The 22,839-nt window shown below is 40.2% G+C and overlaps 1 pseudogene; it reads right to left on the bottom strand.

The window, feature by feature from the left end:
- Window positions 1-366: 366 nt before the first annotated feature.
- LOC116865248 lies at window positions 367-20,579 on the bottom strand (annotated as a pseudogene).
- Between the last annotated feature and the right edge of the window lie 2,260 nt (window positions 20,580-22,839).

The raw sequence follows: 22,839 nt of genomic DNA, 5'->3' as shown, positions 1-22,839 counted from the left end.
TGAATGGAGGTCTCAATTCTTCAATTTCCCATGAAAGATTTACATGAAGATCCATGCTAGAAGAAAGACAACCAGCAGGAAAGCAGCAAGCACAAAGCAATTTCTTTAGGACAGATGGGAGAATGCACAGGCCCAGAAGTGGTAATTGCACTAAAGCTACAGGGTTTTTTTCTTTGTATGTAAGTGGGGTCTTGGATCATGGACAGGCTGATCTCTAATGGAGGCTCTTCCAATCATTTGGGGGAGTTGCTCCTCACACTGGTCAGGAGGGGGAGTTTTTGACTTCTCAAGGTTTGTACCAGAACCATTATGGCAGCGTTTTTCCATGGAGAAGGGGAACGGCAATGCAAATGAATTGTAATGAGCCTAGAGGTTACCCTGGGGCAGAGGTGTGAGAGGAGAGCCCACGTTCTGTACCTGTTGCTCTTGATCTGTCAGCCTGGGGATGCTGGAAGCCACAAGGTCAGGATGTTGTGAGCCACAGAGTCAGGATGCCATGCCCCCAGGCTTCCAATGTATAACCTATTTATCACCACCTTTGCCTCCAGTTCGTGTCTAACTACTTTCAGTTTCAATATAGTATGCCAAGATATGGATTTCTAAAATTCTGTTTGGATATGTCATGCTCTTTTCTGTGGATTTATGTCTTTCATTAATTCTGGAAAACTTCAACTATTATAATTCAAATATCCTTATTTCTTTCCTTCCAGAACATTTACTAGATATATATTAGACCTTATCTCTCTATCCCAAACATTCTTTCATATCGTTCATTTCACTATCTCTTTGCATTGCGTCTTGTTAATTTTTATTTCCAGTTCTCTTTTTCCTTTAACCTACTGACAAAAAAAAAAAAAAGACACTTCAGACCCTTTTAAAATAGAGGATCATAGGGAAAGGGAAGGAAAAATAAGACAAAATCAAAGAGGGAGGCAAACCATAAGATACTCTTAACTATAGGAAACAAACTGAGGGTTGCTGGAAGGGAGGGTTGTTGTAGGGATGGGCATTAAGGAAGGCACATAATGTGATAAGAACTGGGTGTTATATACATCTGATGAATCACTGAACTCTACCTCTGAAACTAATTATATACTATATGTTAATTAAATGAATTTAAATAAAATAACATTTTAAAAACTTTAAAAACTTTTAAAAATATGTAATTTCATATTATTTTGATATCACATGAGTACAAATTTCAATGTAATACAAACAGCACTATGTAAGAGACACAACATTAAGGCATGATGTAAATCACCACCTCCTAAACAACAAAGGATAATGGACATGTTGTCATATTCTTACTACCTGTGTTATTTCTTATCCCAATACATAAACCGAGAGTTTAGGCACCCGAGAGTTGGAAGATTTTCTTGAATGTAAACTTCAACAGCTTATATTTTGTGTTTGATCTTATTTATTATTTTCAAAATTTTCTGCATTTTAAATCTCTTTATAGCTTTTCTTTATCCATAGCTAAACTTCTTTTATTCTGTCATTAACCTAAGCAATTAGATATTAATCACATGAACTAATAATGTCCACAAGTCTAAAAATCAAATGCAAAACTTCAGCCAGGTTGCATAAGGTATGTATTTAAACACAAAATTCCTAGTGCTGGGGCACCTGGCTGGCTCAGTCATTAGGTGTCTGCCTTCAGCTCGGGTCATGATCCCGGGGTCCTTGGACTGAGCCACGCATTGGGCTCCCTGCACGGTGGGAAGCCTGCTTCTCCCTCTCCCACGCCCCCTGCTTGTGTTCCCTCTCGCTGTCTCTCTCGCTATCAAATAAATAAAATCTTTTAAAAAAAGTTCCCTAATGCTTTGTGACTCATCTAAATTCTATTTTAGAAGAAGTGATGATTTCAGTTTCCATATTCTGGACTATTTTTTTAAATGTATTTAAAAATGATTGATAGTAACTGGAATAATTGTTATTTTGTAAATTAATCAAGATTCCCAAAATAAAATGCTATGCTCAGTTCTATTTGCATTTAAAAACCCATCACATGTGCCTGGGGGGCTCAGTTGGTCAAGCTTCTGTCTTTGGCTCGGGTCATGATCCCAGGGTCCTGGGATCAAGTTCCTCATCCGGCTCCCTGATCAGCAGGGAGTCTGCTTCTCTCTCTATATCTCCCCGATGCTTGTGATACCTGTCTTTCTACCCCCACCCTCAAATAAATGAATAAAATCTTTTAAAAAAAATACATGAAGGGTGCCTGGGTGGCTTAGTCGTTAAGCATCTGCCTTTGGCTCAGTTCATGATCCCAGGGTCCTGGGATTGAGCCCCACATTGAGCTCCCTGTTCAGCAGGAAGACTGCTTCTCCTCTCCTGCTCCCCCTGCTTGTGTTCCCTCTCTCTGTCAAATAAATAAATGAAAGCTTTAAAAAAATACATGAAAATTCTGCACATCATCATGATGAAGCTTATTTTCAATATGCAGTACTTCAATTTTGATGACATGGTTTGTTCCGACAGGTCCTTTTTCAAGCTGAACACTAAAATGGCAAATTCCTGTAGATTTCCAAGTGGGCCTGGGGCCAGGGGTGCATACCACTTCCTTCCTAATGATGATGGATGACTTTGATCTACATTTTTCCCCTGACCAGCATTCTGGGCATGATGGTAACTATAAGCTGAGGCAGCTGTGTTGCAAAATATGAAACACCACATGAAGATAAATACTGTCAGCATAATTGAAAACCAGAGCTGCCAAAGAAACCACCAAGATTAACTGGACTGCTGTGTTTACTTTGCCAATGCATGTTGGTTTTCATTTAGCAGTGACACAGCAAGGATTGAAATACTTAGAAAGTGTTCTCAGAGTTGGAAGAATGCAATATCTGACATAAAAATGGTAGCAACCAATATTACATCTTTGAAATTATCATATAAATAAGTGAAACTGGAGTAAGATCTGCAGAGGTCAAACTAATATATAGGATGTTGATAGGGATTTCACCAGCAAGGGGACCAAGAACATTTTCCCAAGGTGATTAATAATTGTCCCAATTTCAAGCAATAAATCCACCCGGCAAATCAGGGAGCCCGATAGAATGAAAACTCTTAGTGCAATATCCAAAACTTCTCTAGTAACCAAATGGCCCCAAATTAGAGCCAAGTTGATGTTCTTCATTAACAACACATATGGACATGTCCATGGGTTTTCATTCAGGCTTGGTGGTGCTAGTCAGGCCTCATGGTCTGCTGGGTCTGCAGAATGAGGATCACCTTCCCTGTGCACAAGCAATGGCACAGGGGGATGGATCATATCTATCGTCCAGCTGACTTGTTCTCTTTTCAGGTGTCTAATAAGCTATTTGGCCCATCCATGATTCATAATTCTTTTTCTTTTAAAAAATAAAATTTTATTTTATTTTTTAAATTTTTATATTTTTCATTTTTTATTTCTAGAAATTCTACTTTAAGGTATCTACCCATTGTTTTTCATAGTGATACCATTTTCTTTGGGTTTATTTCTTCATTTATCAATTTAAATATACTATGTCGTATCTCTTAGGTTTCAATTCCATTGTCTCAAGTTTTTAGGGCTCAAATCCTGATATTTACTGTGTCTGCTGACTTGTGCACATGGTGATTTTTTTCCCCTTACATGTTTTTATATTTTATTACTTTTTGTTACAAGTTTTTTAAAAGATTTATTCAGGGGTGCCTGGGTGGCTCAGCGGGTTAAAGCCTCTGCCTTCAGCTCAGGTCATGATCCCAGGGTCCGGGGATCGAGCCCCACATCAGGCTCTCTGCTCACCAGGGAGCCTGCTTCCTCCTTTCTCTCTGCCTGCCTCTCTGCCTACTTGTGATCTCTGTCTGTCAAATAAATAAATAAAATCCTTTAAAAAAAAAGATTTATTCATTTCTCTTAGAGAGATAAGAGAGCAGGGGAGGGGCAGAGAGAGAGAATCTTCAAGCGGACTCCATGTAGAGCCTGAATACTGACATGGAGCTCGATCTTAAGACCATGAGATCACGACCTGAGCTGAAACCAAGAGTCCGATGCTCACCCTACTGTGCCACCCAGGTGTCTCTATTATTTTATATTTTTTGAGAGAGGGAGAGTGTGGGAGTGCATGCAAGAGTTGGTGGGGAGGGGCAAGGGGAGAGGAAGAGAGAATCTTAAGGAGGCTCCAGGCCAGCACAGAGCCTGATGAGAGGCTCCATCTCATGACCCTGAGATCATTGGCAGAGTCAAAATCAAGAGTCAAATGCTTAACTGATGGATCCACCCAGGCATCCCTACAAATATGTTTTTATTGGAATTTTATTGGAATTATTGGTATACTAAAAATTATTTTTTTCTTCCAATTTTTAATTTAAATACTAGTTAGCTAACATACAGTGTAATGTTGGTTTCAGGAGTATAATTTCATGATTCATCACTTGCATATCACACACAGTGTTCATCACAAGTGTCCTCCTTAATCCCCATCACCCATTTAGCCTAACTCCACCCACCTTCCTCCAGCAAACCTCAGTTTGTTCTCTGTAGTTAAAAGTCCCTTAAGGTTTGTTTCCCTCTCTCCTTTTTCCCCCCTTCCCAATATCTTTTTTGTTTCTTAAATTCCACATCTGAGTGAAATCATATATTTGTCTTTCTCTGACTGACTTATTTCACTTAGCATGATATACTTTAGTTCCATCCACCTTATGTACTTTAAAAATTGTGATTCTGAGCTCATCACTGATGAGACTTGCTTGTTTTTCCTGAGGGAAATCTTTGTGGCCTGGATTGGCCTCCTGCCAGAGAAGTTTTCCATTTAATTCTCTCAGAATTAAGTGAGGTATCACTGGCTTGGAATCAATTATTAGAAGAGTTCCTTGGCCTGGAGGTTCTGAGACCATGAGAGTAACCAAAAAGGAGTAACCAAGAGAAAATGAAATGCATGTCCTCATGAAATAAAGCTCCAGGTTTTCATATTCTCAACTGAAACTATTTTCTTTTTTTTTTTCCCTTACTTAGATTCCAAGCGAAAACAGGGACATTCTTTGTTGTCATTTAGTGCTGGTGGGCGGATTATTATTATTTTTTCCTAGTTTACCCTTTTATTGAGCTTCTGCTTGTAGATGACCCTGGCTGTGTGTATGGGCCTCAGTTCTAACTTCTATTCTTTGCAGGACCAAGAACTCATCTTCATTTCTCACAAGGTGGTAAAATCCCAATGCCTAAGTTACTGGGTTCTAGCATTTTCCTCAGGAAGCCACAGACTCTGTTCTCACTACTTACTCTTCTCATTACTCTCCTTCATAACTTTCTCTTGTTGCTGATGTTTGTCTATTTCTTCCCTTTTCTTGTGAATTCATCTATGCTTTTCAAATGTTATCTTTTTGGTCATAAATATATATAACATTTCCAGGGTGTGAGAGTGGAGGACTTTCAGGTAGTTTACCTCTTTCTTCATATTGCCAGAATTGTAAGCCACTAGCAAGTTCCTTAATCCTTAAAACCTCAAGTTTCTCACCTTTGAAATAGAAATAAAGATACCTATCTTTGCTCTGAGAGTAGGCTAAAATACTCACCTAAATGCCTGGTCCAGAATCTGGCATGTAGTCAGTACTAAGTGGTCAAATAAGGTTCATTTCTTTCCTTGAACTATATATAATGTGTTATAGCTACTTCCCACCCTACTTTGCACAAGGAACCCAAGGAAAGATCTAGGGTCATAAATACCAGGACCCCTGGAGGCATTCATCCTGATTGATTCTGCTCCTGCTAGAGGAAGTAATTTGCCAAGGTGATTTTTAGGACACTCTGGCAAATACCAAGTAAAGAAGAGTTATAGAAAGCAATTCTATTAGGCAGAACTCAACAGTGAGAATAGACCAGGGACTTGCCCAAGTGAGAATTTTTTTTCTGTTCCTCTTCAAGCATTTCCAAACTTGTTCCAGATTGACTTGAGCCCTCACGGCAGAAGGAGGTGTTTCTGAGTAGTTTTAAGCTTATTTATATACATTCCTTTATTCAAATTCAGCATTTAGGAGAGAGGAGTGAGAGGATAGTCACTTTTATGTTAAATAAAATAAAAAACATTGTGCCAACATTATTAAAATTTTAAATTAAAGAAAGAAGATATTCATACATAATCCCATGGTCCTAAAATATTGTACCTTTAATTATCCATGATCCTTTCTAATCCTTTTTCATTTGCCTAAATTTTACATTCTTTCAATGATAGTATAGAAATAATTTTACATTATGCTTTTTTTTTTTTTTTTACATTATGCTTTTTTATATAAGAAATATTTTTCATGTTGGGGCACCTGGGAGGCTCAGTGGGTTAAAGCCTCTGCCTTCGGCTCCGGTCATGATCCCCGGGTCCGGGGATTAGGCCCCTCATCAGGCTCTCTGCTTGGCAGGGAGCCTGCCTCCCCTTCTCTCTGTGCCTGCCTCTCTGCCTACTTGTGATTTCTGTCTGTCAAATAAATAAATAAAATCTTTAAAAAAAAAGAAATATTTTTCATGTCATCCCTTACTCCTTATGTTTATAATCCCTTTAAAAAGTTTTTGTTTTGGGGTGCCTGGGTGGCTCAGCGGGTTAAGCCGCTGCCTTCAGCTCAGGTCATGATCTCAGGGTCCTGGGATCAAGCCCCGCATTGGGCTCTCTGCTCAGCAGGGAACCTGCTTCCTCCTCTCTCTCTGCCTGCCTCTCTGCCTGCTTGTGATCTCTCTCTGTCAAATCAATAAATAAAATCTTTAAAAAAAATTATAAAAAAAAGTTTTCGTTTTGGTAGAATATACATAACATACTTACCATTTTAGTGGTTTTTTTTTTAAATTTCTTAAAAAACATATAATGTGTTTTTATCCCCAGGGGTACAGGTCTGTGACTCGCCAGATTTACACATTTCACAGCACCATTTTAGTGTTTTTTTTTAAAGATCTTATTTATTTTTTAATAGATTTATTTTGAGAAAGTGTGTGTGTGTGTGTGTGCGCGTGCATGTGTGCCTGTGCACCTGAGTGAGGGGGGAGGGAGGGGCAGAGGAAGAGGGAGAGAAGCAGGCTCCCCATTGAGTTCCCCTGAGATCATGATCTGAGTTGAAATCAAGAGTCAGATGCTTAACTGACTGAGCCACCCAGGCACCCCATCATTTTAGCATTTTTAACTGTACAACTAGGTAGTATTAACTATACTCACATTGTTGTACAACCCTCACCATTGTCCATTTCCAGAATGTTTTCATCTTCCCAAGTGAAACTCTGTGATACACTGACACATTAACTCCATCCTCTTAACAAAACAAGACTGTAGGTCAGGTAGGGCAGTCAGTTGCTGAGGTCTGCCATACACCATTACAGGCATCCAAATTCTGCAGATGGGAAAAAAAGGTAAGGTTCCCTGACCATTTCGGCTCTCCTTGCCCTCACTTCTCCACTCATGAAGAAGAAGTGAGGGCAAAAACATCAAAACTATTTTAGATAGGTAATAACATTCCTCTTATCCTGATGCATGTTACAAAGTAACAGTGATTGGAAAGAAACAAAATAGAAACCAAAACAACAATAGAACAGATCAATGAAACCAACATCTGGTTCTTTGAAAGGATCAATAAAATCAATAAACCTTTAGCCTAACTCATTAAAAAAAAAAACAAAAATCAAAATAAAAATGAGAGAGAGAAAGAGAACTCAAATAAAATCAGAAATGAAAGAGGAGAAATGACAACCAACACTACATAAATACAAAGGATTATAAAAGAATATGCCAATAAATTGGGAAATCTAGAAGAGATAGGTAATTTCCTAGAATCATCTAACCTCACAAAAGTGAAGCAGGAAGAAATAGAAAACTTGAACAGATCAATTACCAGCAGTGATATCAAATCAGAAATCAAAAAATCCCAGAAAATAAGTCCATGTCCATGGCTAGGTGGCTTCACAGGTGAATTCTACCAAACATTCAAAGAAGAGTTAATATCTTCTCAATATATTCCACAAAATAGAAAAGGAAGGAAAACTTCCTAATTCATTCTATGAAGCCAGTATTAGCCTGACATTAAAACCAGATAAAGGCACTACAAAAAAGGGAACTATAGGCCAATATCTCTGATGAACATAGATTCAGAAATCCTCAACAAAATATTAGCTAACTGAATCCAACAATACATTAAAAAAATCACTCATCACAATCAACTGGGATTTATCCCTGGGATGCAAGGGTGGTTCAATATTCGCAAGTTAATCAATATGCTCCATCACATCAATAAAAGAAGGGATAAAAACCATATGATTGTTTCATAGATGCAGAAAAAACATTTGACAAAGTATAACATCCATTCCTTATAAGAACTCTCAACAAGGTAGGATTAGAGGGAACATACCTCAACATAATAAAGGTCTTATATAAAAACCCCACAGATAACATCATACTCAATGGGGAAAAAATGAGAGCATTTCTCCAACATCAGAAACAAGACAGGGATGTCCACTCTCACTATTATTACTTAACAATGTACTGGAAGTCTAAGCCATAGCAATCAGACAAGTGGAAGGAATAAAAGGGATCTATATTGGTAAGGAAGAAATAAAACTTTCACCATTTGCGGTTAACAGATACTATACATAGAAAATTCTAAAGTCTCCACCAAAAAACTGCTAGAACCAACAAATGAATTCAGTAAGTTGCAGGACACAAAAATCTGTGGCATTTTTATATACTAATAATGAAACAACAGAAAGAGAATTAAGAAAGCAATCCCATTTACAATTGCACCAAAGATAATAAACTACTTAGGGATAAACATAACTCAAGAGGTGAAAGACCTGTACTCTGAAAATTATTAAACATTGATGAAAGATATTGACAATGACACAAACAAGTGGAAAGATAGTCCCTGTTCATGGATTGGAAGAACAAATATTGTTAAAATGTCCATACTATCCAAAGCAATCTACAGATGTAATATAATCCCTATCAAAATTCCAACATTTTTCAAATAACTAGAACAAACAATCCTAAAATTTGTAGGGAACCACAGAAGACTCCAAATATCCAAAACAATCTTGAGAAAGGAAAGCAAAGCTGGAGGCATCACAATTCCAGATTTCAAGTTGAATGACAAAGCTGTAGTTATCAAAACGGTATGGTACTGGCGCATAAATTGGCACATAGATCAATGGAAGAGAATAGAAAACCCAGAAATGAACCCATAACTATATGATCAATTGATCATCAATAAAGCAGAAGAGAATGAATCTGCAATGGTAAAAAGACAGTTTCTTTAACAAATGGTTTTGGGAAAACTGGACAGCTACATGCAAAAGAATGAAACTGGACCACTTTCTTTCACCATGCACAAAAATAAACTCAAAATGGATGAAAGACCAAAATGTGAAACAGGAAACCATCAAAATGCTAGAAGACAATACAGGCAGTAATTTCTCTGTCATTGGCATAGCAACATTTTTTTCTAGGTATATCTCCTGAGGCAAGGGAAACAAAGGCAAAAGTAAACTATTGGGACTACATCAAAATAAAAATCTTCTGCACAGCAAAGGAAACAATGAACAAAACTAAAAGACAGCTTACTACTGAGTGGGAGAAGATATTTGCAAACTGACATTCTGATAAAGGGTTAGTATCCAAAATATATAAAGAACTGATATAACTCGGCAGCCCAAAACAAAATAATCTAATTTAAAAATGGGCAGTAGACATGAACAGACATTTTCCCAAAGAAGATCTATAGCTGGCCAACAGACACATGAAAAAATGCTCATCACTCGTAATTAGGGGAATGCAAATCAAAACTACAATGAGATATCACCTCATGCCTGACAGAATGGTTAAAATCAACAATAGGTGTTGGAGAGGATGTGGAGAAATAAGAACCCTTGTACACTATTGGTAGGAGTACCAACTGATACAGCCACCGTGGAAAAGAGTATGGACTTTCCTCAAAAGGTTAATGATAGAACTCCCCAGTGATCTAGTAACCACACTACTGGATATTTACCCAAAGAGTACAAAAACACTAATTTAAAGGAATACATGCACCCCAATTGCAGTATTAGTTACAATAGCCAAGATATGGAAGCATCCCATGGGTCCATCAATTGATGAATGGATGAAGAAGATGTGGTGTGTATATATATAGTGGAATATTACTCGGCCATGAAAAGAATGAAATCTCGCCATTTGCAATGACATAGTTGGAGCTAGAGAGTATAATGCTAAGCAAAATAAGCCATTCAGAGAAAGACAAATACCATATAATTTCACTCATATGTATGAAATTTAAGAAACAAAACAAATAAGCAAAGGGGAAAAAAGAAAGAGTCAAACTAAGAAACAGACTCTTAACTATGGAGAATCGATGGTTACCAGAGGGGAGGTGGCTGGGGCATGGTGAAAGAAGTGAAGGGGATTAAGAATGCACTTATTGTGATGAACACTGAGTAATGGATAGGCCTGTTGAATCACTATATTGTACACCTGAAATTAATGTATCACTGTATGTTAGCTCTACTGGATTTAAAATTAAAACATTAATAAAAACAGTAACTGATTGAAACCACATAATGTGCAATTTTAAAGATTTGTTAGTGCAATAGAAGAGAAATTTCAGAAAATCAAAATTGTATAGAATTTATAACATGCTAGAAACTGTATTACAGCAGGAAAAAGAATTGCTGTTCAACCTGCTTTGTAGAAATTGGTTCTCAGTAGGGAGAAGAATAAACTTGGAGCTATACCATAGAATGGACCTTCAATAAGCCAAAGAATAAACTATTTAAAGACAACCCGTCAAACAAAGGAGATTAAAGTAAAAAATTAGCATAATTGAATACTACCCAAGACTCTGATGGGGCAGCTTGAATGTCAGTATTGCCTGACTCTGGGGGATTGTTCATGTACAAAATTCTTTGGTAGCAGAAGACATTGTAAATACATGTTAAAAAGAAAAAACATAGGTTGGGGAATTTTATTTCTGAAGAAGTATAAAAATTTTATAGAAATATATCACTGAGCACCTGGGTGGCTCAGTCAGTTAAGTGTCAGCCTTCAGCTCAGGTCATGATCTCATGGTCCTGGGATGGAGCCCCAGGGCCAGCTCCCTGCTCAGCAAGGAGTGTGCTTCTCCCTCTTCCTCTGTCCCTCCCCCTGCTCGTGCTCTCTCTCTTTCAAATAAATAAATAAAATCTTTAAATATATGTAAAATATGTATATATAAATTTTATATATTTTATATATATTTAAATGTAAATATGTATATGTGTATGTGTGTGTGTGTATATATATATGGTTACAATTTGGATTCCACTTTGAATGTAGTAAAAGATGAATAGATGCTTTGTTGCTGCTGGAAAAGATACAGCATCTTATCATGTGCTAAATGTCCATCCTTGTTAGTGATTAAAAACAGACAAATGAAAACAACTCAGAGATACTATTATATCCCCATTAAAGTAAAAAAAAAAAAAAACTAGTGATAAAATCCCATGATGACAAGTCTGGGAAGAAATAGTTTCATGAGAAATTGTGTATTAACGCGGTCTCTTTAGAGATCAGTGTGGTGATCCCCCTCAAGTGTTGTAAAGGTATTTATAAGTTTTGACAAAATAACTGCTTGCTGCCACAGGGAAACACTTATTGTTTAATGCTAAAGATGTTTATAACCATATGAATTATAAAAACATAAAGGGAAATAAATAGACATGTGCCTAGCTGTTAAAAATGGCAAAAACATGGGTGCCTTGGTGGCTCAGTTGGCTAAACATCTTATTCATGATCTCAGCTCAGGTCTTGATCTCAGGATTGTGAGTTCAAGTCCTGTATTGGGCTCTGTGGGGGGCATGAAGCCTACCTTAAAAAAAAATGGCCAAGCTGTTTGATGTAAAGTGAAAGATCAGAATGTGGACTATTGTTCTCTGCTGGCTACCATGGTATAAAGCTTTATATATACATTGATAAATAATAGAACTAGTACTAGTTCAATTTACAGAGCACTTGCTAGGAGGTACGCTAGCTTCTCAGAGATAGAAAAAAAACTCAAAGATACCCAGATAAGTGCAGATATTTTCATTATGGTAAGTGATACCAAAACAAATATAACAGCCAGAACTTAGGGGGTAATTAATATGTCCAAGTACTATTCTAAGCACTTATCATAACTCTTAAATAATTATCCTGATAACGCTGTGAGGTGGAAACCATTATTACTCTATTTTACAGATGAGGAAGCCATGATAAGAGAGGTCAGGTCCTGTGCCTGAGGTCATGGAGCTCTGAGAGAGGTCAGTTTAAGGTTGGGCTGGAGCTTCAAGTTGGAGCAGCTAACCCACACTGGGGAGGACTGGAAGTGTTTTCCCTGAGAGGGTGATAACCTGCTCTGAGTCTGGCAGGACAGGAGGGAGACAGATGGGGCAAGGTCATTCCAAGCAGAGAAACTGAGTGACTACAGGCAGAGAGGAGAGGCAGTGTGGCATGGTGTATACAGGGACCGGACACAAGGCAGGTTGCTGGAACACGTAGCTGCATGGGGAGAGTAGCAGATGTGGGAGGAGGTCGAATCAGTAGGGCTTTACAGGCCACGCTGAAAACTTGGACTTGGTTTTGTCAAATTTGACCTTAATGGTGGAAGGGAGAAGAACTAGCACTTATTGTTCACCAACATGTGACAAGAGTTTTATGTGCCTGAAAAGGGTTATTTCAACAGATTATATTCTTTCTATAAAGTTTTCTCTAGTAAAAAGAAATAGAGACCACAGATTATTTTAATCAGGCAAACGTCTCTGCGACAACCTATCCCATTTCATCATTGTAAGATAGATGCTGCCTGAATTAATGTTACAAAGTACTGTTTTAAATGAGAAAGTGATAAGAATAATATCCACAAATTATTTATCCTAGATAAAAGCTTCATAAGTATTATATTATTAACCTTAAAGTGACAGAATCAATTAACCAAACACCAATTTGTTAGAACTACAAATCCTCTTTCTTGAAAGGTATTTTTTTATTTTGATGATTTTATTAAGTTTTCAATTTTAATTCCAGTATAGTTAACCTACCGTGGTATATTAGTTTTAAGTGATTCAACAATTCTATACATTACTCAGTGCTCATCATCATGGTTAAGTGTACTCTTTAATCCCACCACCTACTTAGAAACACAAACCATCTTGATCTCACCCTGTGATTTGATTTTAAGGAGAAATAAGCAGAAGACAAGAAAAGCGTTGATATTAAAATATATTAAGAGAAAGCCAACTTCCGGGTCAAGTCCTAAGGTCGATGAACATTCGTTGCATCTCATTGCCTCTACCCTGTGGCATGTGGAATGAGGTCTGGCATCCAGAGCAATGACCACTGACCGTTCAGGATGGCAATTATCAGCTCAGTTCATTATGCTATACTTAATAAGGCCAGAAAATTGAACAGACTGTATAGAATATTTTTTTCAAATGAAGGATTCACTCATTTTAGCAAATGCTTACTGTGTTAACTTTGTGTGGGGCCTTTCCAGGAGTTGAGTCCTTGATCTCACAACCCTGAGATCATGATCTGAGCTGAGGCGGACGCTTGATCAACTGAGCCATCCAGGTCTCCTGGAAGGGAGCACTTGAGCTGAGACTTGTGGTGTGGAGTTTGGTCAGGTAGACAAGCGGGAAGGAAGTGTACTTCAGGTTGGGAGAAGTCCCAACCCCAGGTGGAAAGGCTCTGAAGCCCTACTGAGCATGGTGGGTTTGCAGACATATGAAGAGTTCTCTGTGGTGGAAGATAGAGTTGGCAAGAGGTGTATGAGACAATGAGGCTGCTTGGTCCTCAGGGACCAGATTCCCAAGGGCCTCAAAGAAGGTGGAATTGGATGGATCATGATTAGATTCACATAATCGAAAGCTTACTCCGGAGGCAGAGCAGAGCCACCACGGAGGGGACAAGAAGGGTGGGGATCAGCAAGACAGAAACCATCTCCGGGCATGACATAATAGCTGTTTCAACTGGGATGCCTGGATAGCTCTGCTTGGTGGGAAGCCTGCTTCTCCTTCTCCCACTCCCCCTGCTTGTGTTCCCTCTCTCGTTGTGTCAATTAAATAAATAAATAAAATAAATAAATAAAATTAACTAAATAAAAATCTTTAAAAAAATTAGCTGTCTCAACTGCAGCTGATGCAGTGAAGAGAAAATGCACCAGAGCTGTTGAGGGAGACAGCAGTGGTGAATGTGGTGGAAATTGAGAGGAGAATAGAAGAGGAACCCAAGTTTTTGGCCCAGGCCCCTTGTGGTCGTGGTACTTGTAGGGAAGGTGAAAGCAGGAGGAGGTTGTAGGGGTTGAGACATAAGTCCTTTCATGCTTTAATCACCATAGGACCAAGGTTATTCCATCCAGTTTTTGTTGATGGAATAGCTCAAGTCAGACCAATCCTTGAGGTCACTGAGGGAGTCGCAGTGTGCCATTTTTCATTTCTAAGAAGCAAAAATGGATCCTATTCAGTTTTTTTCCCTTTTAAAAAATAATTATACAACTTTCACATGACCCTATGCCTGTTGGAAAAGTTCAAGTGTTGTAGTTTTCCTTTACTAGGTTTAGCAGAATAAATTAGCAGTCCTCAAACTTTCTGAATTCAGGACTTCTTTATAATCTTAAAAATTATTGAAGATCCCCCAAAGCTATAGTTGATGTGGATTATGTCTATGGATATTTACCACATTAGAAATTAAAACTGAGCAATTTAAAAACTGTTTATTAATATATTTTAAATGACTCACAATACATGTTAACAAAAACTCATTTAATGTCGATATAAATAACATATTCCTAAGTAAAAATATATTTTCCAAACAAATATTTAGTGAGAGTAGTGGCATAGTTATACAGTTAGGGTAACCTGCTCAGTAACAGGTTGATGTTCTCATTCTGCCCTCAATCTGTTGCTATATTACACATCACACAGCTCTGGAAACTTCCGTACATACATGAAAGAAAGGGAATAACAAAAGCAAATTATAGATTTGTTTCATTACGGAAGTAGTTTTAACCTCACAGATGCCCTGAAAGTCTCTTGGGGACCGCAGAGGCTCCTCCTGGGCTACACTTTGAGAATCCTTGAACTAAGTACATTAGGGAATCCTCATAGTTGAGGTATAGTTGGGTTTCACTGAGGTGCTTAACAGTCTCAAGAGAGACAGCAGCCACCCCTGCCCACCCAGTTTCTTCTTCAATTTAGCTCTGCCTCCACACAGCTTTGTGGCATTTCATGAGTCACACAGCTCTCTGGGCCTTGGTTGCACCACCTGTGAAATGAAATGGTAAAACTAGAATATCTCGCAGGATTCTTCATGCTTTAAATTACCGTGCATTAGTAGGTGCTCGGTACATATATTTTGAACGAATGTGTGAAAAAATGAATAAAGACAGACTTCATGGTGTTATTGAAAAGGCTTTGCATTGAGTGGAAACTTGTACCAGAATTCAGGGCCACAGACACACCTATTTTGGGGCTAGGTGTCCTCAACAGATGAAGTAAACAGATGTAAGACAATGAGGAATGGTGGGATCCATGAGGAAGTGGAGGGCTCATATCCTAATTAAAGGAAAGAAAATTTGAAGTTTGTATTAGACACTATTCTAGACCAACCTCATAGGCTGGTTTGGCCTGTGGGCTTTGAGCTGGAACTTTTAAACCAGATGGTCACTTGGGTTCCTTCTGATTTACTGGACCTCCTCCTGGAAGACCAGGTGCCTCATCCCCCCTCTCTTCTTCCCCCCAACCTAAACCTATTCATGGGAAGGGATCTAATAAACTCATTCATTGAAGCCAACTTCAACCAATGAGACCAATACCATGTGACATTTGCACTTTTACAGTGTTAGTCTTAAGCCAATATCGAGAAACTCTGATGCTGGAGGTTGAGAATCAGTGATGAGACCAGAGCAGAGAGCCTTGGCTGTGCCCAGAATCCACACTACATGTGCCTACATGCCCAAACCTGGGAGTTGAAGCTCTGCCTATAAAGATCTTCTCCAGGGAATCACTAGGTGCTTTGATCATCAGAGGCATTTCTCCTGGGAATCTATGTCCTGAGGAGGTCTCAGGTATTGTAGGCCCCCACCTGGAGCCAGGGCCTTCCTTTCTAATAGGAATTCACTTCCTACAGCCACCCACAGGAGTTTGCTACAGTTAAGCAGCATCTTTGATGCCATATATCAGGGCTTCCTGAAGAGCCTCTGCTCCTCAGGTGGGATTTTTCAGAAATGTTGAGATGGGCAGCCTGCTATCTTCCCAGAAAACATGTTGGAAAGCTGATAAATCCCTTTCTGAGTGCCTTGCCCTCCTCCTCCATACTCCATAGGGCCAGGGCACTAAGGGTGTACTAAGGAGAGCCCTTACTGAGCCATTACTAGAAGAACCATAGAAGGGTAGGTGAAGGTAGAGGGGCTTTTTGGTCTCCTAAAAATGACGGATCTAGAGTCTGGATTGACCTTCAACTAACCAATCCTATATACCATCTTGATTTGCCAAATGCCTTCAGGCAGATATTACTCTCAAATCCTGGGGTCTCAGATAAGAGAGTTCTAGGCCTCTAAGACTTCTTCTTTGGTCACTGATATTAAGGGAAATGCAGCTTTCTCCATTGGTATAAATCAAGGCTATTACAATCAAGATTATTACAAAACAAACTTCAAGGATCAGGGAGGACCCACCTATTTTAAGAGAGTATTGTATACACACAAAAAATTCTAGGTCCCACAAAAGAATCCTTAGAGTTTTGTTGCAGTGGAATCTGACTGTTCCTCACCCTCAAATAATTTTCAGACCATTGCCTTCTTTGTTTATGAATTGTGCACACACAGGGAGTCTCAAGAACATTTGGAGACTGGATTTAGGAGTTATGATCACATGCCATGTGTCCAAGTTACAACAGAGGTGGCCATGAAATTTGAGCAATGGAGGCATAGTGAGAAGGTCACAGAGATGATGCAAAGTAATCCCTGATATGGAAAGAGACAAGGAGTGGGTCTCCTCTATCTCTTTGCTTTGTTTTTTTCTCTTTGAATGAGTCACCCTAAAGGGCCTAGAAGTGTCACTGAAGAGATGCTATGGGAAGACCCTATGTCTAGATCACATTGGCCAGATTGTTCCCCTCTCCTCCACACACACACACACTCACACACACACAGAGGAGCTGGGAAGAGAGCTGAACCTACTACTGTCCTTAGACCTAGCAATGGAACCCCCTGCTCTGATCTCCGGCCCTTAGGAGGTTCCTCATTTTCGAGAGACTTCCTCAAAGGTGGCTTGCCTCTGGTGTCTGAGACTGTGCCTAGCAGTGTCATCTGGACAGGGTCCCTTAAGCCCAGATAGGAACCTACATGGGCCTTGGTCTGTGGTCTCATCCCACCTCTTTGGGTATTCTCCACCATCTACCTTGTGCATAGGGTTGACCAGATGTCTCCACAGGCTCTAGGACTTGTTCTTATATGGTGTTCCCAGGGATCTAGAGTCAATTCCAATTCCTGGAGGGGAGCCTGCAGGGCAAATTGCTTTGGTAGCAGGTGTGACATTTCTTTTGTGGGATTCTTTTTGTGGGATTGTGTAAGATTGGCTGCCAAAAGGGTGCTAATACTCTACCACACACACCCGAGGGGCAGCCCTGCCTGAACCCATCCATACATCAAAGAGGTAATGGGGGATTGAATCACCTTCAGCACCTGTGTTGGTCTGTGTGGGAAAAGAGGAAGACGGAGGAGTCTGGGAGTGAAGGGGAGCCCATTTCCTCTGCTCTTCCTTTTAGTATACCTGTGATAGAAGGCTGCCTGTCTTGACTCTCTGGCACCAGGGTTTGCCTCAGGCCTCTGGAAAGTGAGACATCATCAGGCACTTGCCTAACGGAGGAAAAAATGAGTGCTTGAAAGTGAAAATTCCCACTGGGCAAGGATGTGGACCATTAACTCTCCTTCTAGAACTCAACCGAAGTGTCTCTTAGATCTGAACTTTGGGGTTTTTTTGGTTTGTTTTTTGTTTTTTTTTTTATGACAACTTCTAGGGATGGGACCTCAATATGCTCTATTCCACCCTATAAAATAGAAGTGCGCTTCGGAACAAGCTGCTGGGCCGCCTCCCCATGTACCTCAGACACCTTCTGGGTGCAGTCCTGGCATTCTCCCCACACCATCTGTACCAAATTTAACTTGAAATTCACTGAACTCAACACAATACTTTTAGTTACTATTTTAATTAATATCTTTTTTTAAAGATTTATTTATTTGAGAGAGAGAGCGAGAGAGCGCGGCAGGGATAGGCAGAGGGAGAGGGAAAGTGAGAGAATTTCAAGCAGACTTCCCACTGAGCGGGGAGCCCAACAGAGAACTTGATCTCACGACCCTGGAATCATGCCCTGAGTTGAAATCAAGAGTCAGATGCTTAACCAAGTGAGCTACCCAGGCGCCCCTTTAATTAATATTTTAAAACTTTTTTTATAATCTGTCTTCCTCACTAGAATATAAACTTGTTGAGGCCAGGGATGATGCATGTCTCATTCCCAGTTGACAAGATCAGTTAACAGGGTAGAAGTCCAGCACATATTTTCCAATGGTTAAGTGAATGATTTTATCACTGGGCTTTGGTTTGGTGGACTAATTGCCCATGTGCATTCTACATTCTGTTCCTTTTAAATTCTTAGGTCCTGTTTATGTTTGACGGAACTTCTTGTGTATTGCTAATGGTTCTTTCCTTGAAATGGTCTTCTGCCATTGCCTTGCCTTTCAGTTTAGTCCAGTCCCACTAATATCTCTCAAGTTTGGTGGTCTGGGGTGCAGTTCTCTGAGACGTGCAACTCGGGAGGGTCTGAATCCTGGCTCTGCTCTTTTCTATTTATGGGACCTTGGGCAAGTTATTCACCTTACCAAATGTTAGTTTCTCCATCTGAAGTAACAAGGACAAAAATATCTACCTCATAGAGTATTATGCTGTGATATGTCTTACTGCTCAGTACATGGGCACACTGCCTGATGTGCCATAAATTCTACAGCCAATACTGCTTTTTGCTCAGCGCCTACTGCTAACCACTGGCTTGTGTTAACCACTGGCTGTACAGAGATGAACAAGATGCCTTTTAAATCTCCTAATTGAGACAGAAGTGGCCTGAGCACCAGACCTGGGTGTGGGGGTGAGGGAGGACTGGTTCTCAGGTCTCAGAGCTTGGAGCAGAGATGAGAATGAAAGAACTGTGGAAGGGGAGAGGTCAAAACGTCTCACCAGGTGACTTAATGGTCCAAAAAGGATGGGCGGGTGATCTGTAGATGGGGCACCGGGGTGGCTCAGTAGGTTGGGTGACTGCCTTTGGGTTGGGTCATGATCCCAGGGTCCTGGGATCAAGCCCCACATCAGGCTCCTTGCTCAGTGGGGAGCCTGCTTCTCCTTCTCCCTCTGCCTGCTACTCTGCATACTTGTGCGCTCTCTCTCTCTCTCTTTCTGTCAAACAAGTAAATAAATAATTCTATAAAAAGAAAAAAAGAAGAGTGTAGAGAGGACAGACCCAGGGGTGGCAAGTGGAGGCTGAGGCAGTCCCTGAGCTGCAGGTTTTTTAAAAATAAATCTTTGAGACCTCAGGTGTAGTCTCAGGTATAGAGAGAGGTGTTAAGGGCTGGCCAGATGCTGTTGTCAAGGAGTTTAGAGTCTATAAAGAAAACTGATGTGTAAGCAAACAATATTATAAATAGGGGTAAGGGTGCACTCAAAGTCTAGAGGAAGCACAGAGGAGGGAGTGATTACAGCTGGGGCACGGGAGGGACTGTGTGGTGGGTGTGGCAGAAGCTGAGGAAGGCTTCAGAGAGGAACAGCCTAGGAGGATTTGGAGGATGAGAAAGAATTTAGTGGGGGTGAGGGTTGGAGTGGGTGGAGGGTTGGGACCTAAAATGGAGGAATGAAGCAGAATGGTATGTTTGGGCGTTTTCAAGGTTCTTTCATGATTAGGGCTTTATCTGGACTCTCAGGGGTGCATGGACTAGGCTGGTGGGGCGTTTTGGGATTCCTTTTCCAATGGACAGGTTAGATTCAATTTTCTTTACAGAGAGTGGGTCCCACTTGGGTTAAAGAAGGCCACCATGATCCCTGAGGCAACCCCTCTCCTGTTCTCAGTCTGGGGGGGCTGGGTAGGAATACTGGCTTTGGAGTCTCATGGAACCATGCCATTTATCAGTTGTGGGGCACTGAGAAAACTGCCTCACCTTTCTAAACTTAGAGTTTCTTCATCTGTAAAACAGGGATAGAAAATGTTGCACACTCGACAGGGTTGTTGTAATAATCAAATGAGATAATGTGCGTAAAGGGCTTAGTATTAAAACCAATACATACGCTTGGTACAGAAAGGTAAACGTCATTCATTCACACATGCATTGGAGTTCACCATTTAACATCAGACATGGGGAACACAGGTATGGACAAGGCCCAGTCCCTGCCCATAAGAAGCCTGTGCTGAGTATTTGTGTGGGAGTACAGGAAAGTAAACAGGTGATTACCACAAGTGTGATGGGTGCTGTGGTGAAGGCGCACACAGAGTGTTGACGGGAGCACCAATGAAGGGCACTCTGGTTGCCATGATGATGACAATCGTCATCAGATAGTGGGTGAAATGTTGAGGAGATGGCCCAGTGCCCTGGAGTCAGATCAAGACCAGCCTCGAAACTCAAGTCAAAGATGTCAGCCTTATCCTGAAGGTCACGGGAGCAACTGAAAATCAGAAGCAGTGGAGGGACCTCTGCATTCGGGAAGGTCACTCTGGCCCCAGGTAGACTAGTTAGGAAGCTGTAGAATTCTAAGTGAGAAAGAATGAGATACAATCAAGGAACTGAGGGTCCTAATGAGGCCCAAGAGCCATCTACTGTAGCAGTAAGAGGACCAAACTGATGGGAACTTTCAATCAGAGTCTAGGATATGAAGAATCATTTAAGGAATATTTACTGTATCTCTAAAAACATGCAAAAGTCTGCAGAATGGGATAGCCAACTTCGTCATTCACACTGTATTATTGAAAATGACGCCTCAGCTAATGCTAGCTAGAATACTATTTCTCTATACTGGTGTGTCCCACAAAAAGTTTTGTTGTTTGATTACCCTGTGCTACGTTTCAGTGAAATATGGTTTGATCCAAGGTTATCTTTCTCTTCTATCAATGCATGGCCTCAAAGTTACCATATCTCCAACCTGAGGAGTGTATTGAGGAAATAAGGGACTGGCGATCTCACACAGTAGGTGCTCTAGAAATGCTGGGTTCCTCTGCTTTATTTATGTCTGAATTGCATCCAAAGGAGCTAAACATATTCGTTAACATTATCACTCGCAGGTTTCTGAGTTGAATGGTAGGTATTGTTGATCACATCTTGTATTTTACTCTCAAAAATGGGTGTTACAGGAACACTGCAATCACTTACACCAGTTTTGTTTCTTTTCTTTTCTATTCTTTCTTTTCTCTTGTCTTCTCTTCTCCTTTCCTTTTCCCTTTTTTCCCTTTCTTTCCCTTTCCCTCCCCTCCCTTCTCCTCTCCTTCCCTTTCCTTCTGTTTAGCTCTCATGTAATTTGGATGTTTTCTGACCATCTGTATTGTCCGAGGGTAAGGAAGAATTTCAGAGTGTTTTCCAGACACTATTTCATGGCTTCCAATAAACTCTTTCCTTGACTCTTTTGCCCCTCAGTAACTACACTCTTGGCTTGAGACAGGTTGAATGCACTGATCTCTTCTAGCAACTCTGGCTATCCATGCCTCTTCTATCCTTTCATAAACCTTGGTTCGAATCAGAAGTTGGGGGATGCCTTCCTCAGGGACTCAATCACACGCATTCAGTATCCCAGGTACGAAAGTTAACTCTTCTGCGTTTTTGATCTGTACTGTTTTTACATCCCTTTCTTTTGTCTAAAAAAATTGGGGTGGAATATATCCTAATGAAGTTTTTCGTACTATACTGAGCCTGTTTGACTTAAAATAATCTGCTTCTCCAGGGTACAGACACAAAGCCATTTGGCCCGAGACATCCAGATTCCAAGAACTCCTGAAGCCCTGCTTCTTTTGAGGCCAAGTTCAGGTTCACCTTGTGAGTCCTTCCTCTGTAGTAGCTGTTCAAGTGACAAGCTCACACAAAGCGCTTTCAAAACCAATACTGAAGAGTAGATCTTAGTTAAAGGGAAATGTGCTATGGTAATTACTTATAAGTGTCTTGACATAAAGACAAATCAATAAATCAAAGATGTGAAGAGCCGGGTTGTGAAATGGAATACTCAGCATGTATTTTATTAGCTAAGATGGATGATAATTCAAAACGCATGCTATAGCACATCTATAAAGTGTAATGTAAAGGAAAAGAACTCTTTTACTTGAAGCTGGTGAGAGTCTGGTTGGGACTTTGGGAAAGAGAGCAGAAGGTTGGAAATGCCGGTGTCCATCACAGAGACTGTGGGAGTCTCTCTTAGAGGGTGTGAGTGGGGAAGAACTTTTTTTTTAAAGATTTTATTTATTTGACACACATAGATACAGAGAAACAGTGAGAGAGAGAGAACACAAGCAGGGGGAGTGGGAGAGGAAGAAGCAGGCTTCCTGCTGAGCAGAGAGCCCGATGCGGGGCTCCATCCCAGGAACCTGGGATCATGACCCAAGCCGAAGGCAACCGCTTAACAACTGAGCCATGCAGGTGCCCTGTGAAGAACAAATTTAACATTTATTGCTCACCTATGCTGTGCTGGGGGCCATGGTAGGCACTTTGCAGACATCTTTTTAAATCTTTTTTTAACATAGACTTCATTGTCTAGAATGGTTGTAGGCAATATTGAGCAGGAGGTATGGAATTTTCCTACATGTCTCCCGCCCCAACACATGCTTAGCCTTC

This window comes from Lontra canadensis, unplaced genomic scaffold, assembly GCF_010015895.1.
Source record: "Lontra canadensis isolate GAN:19392208 unplaced genomic scaffold, GSC_riverotter_1.0 scaffold7, whole genome shotgun sequence".
Classification (NCBI taxonomy): domain Eukaryota; kingdom Metazoa; phylum Chordata; class Mammalia; order Carnivora; family Mustelidae; genus Lontra; species Lontra canadensis.
Note: the sequence above shows the minus strand (reverse complement) of the source record. Positions and strands in the feature narration are given on the sequence as shown.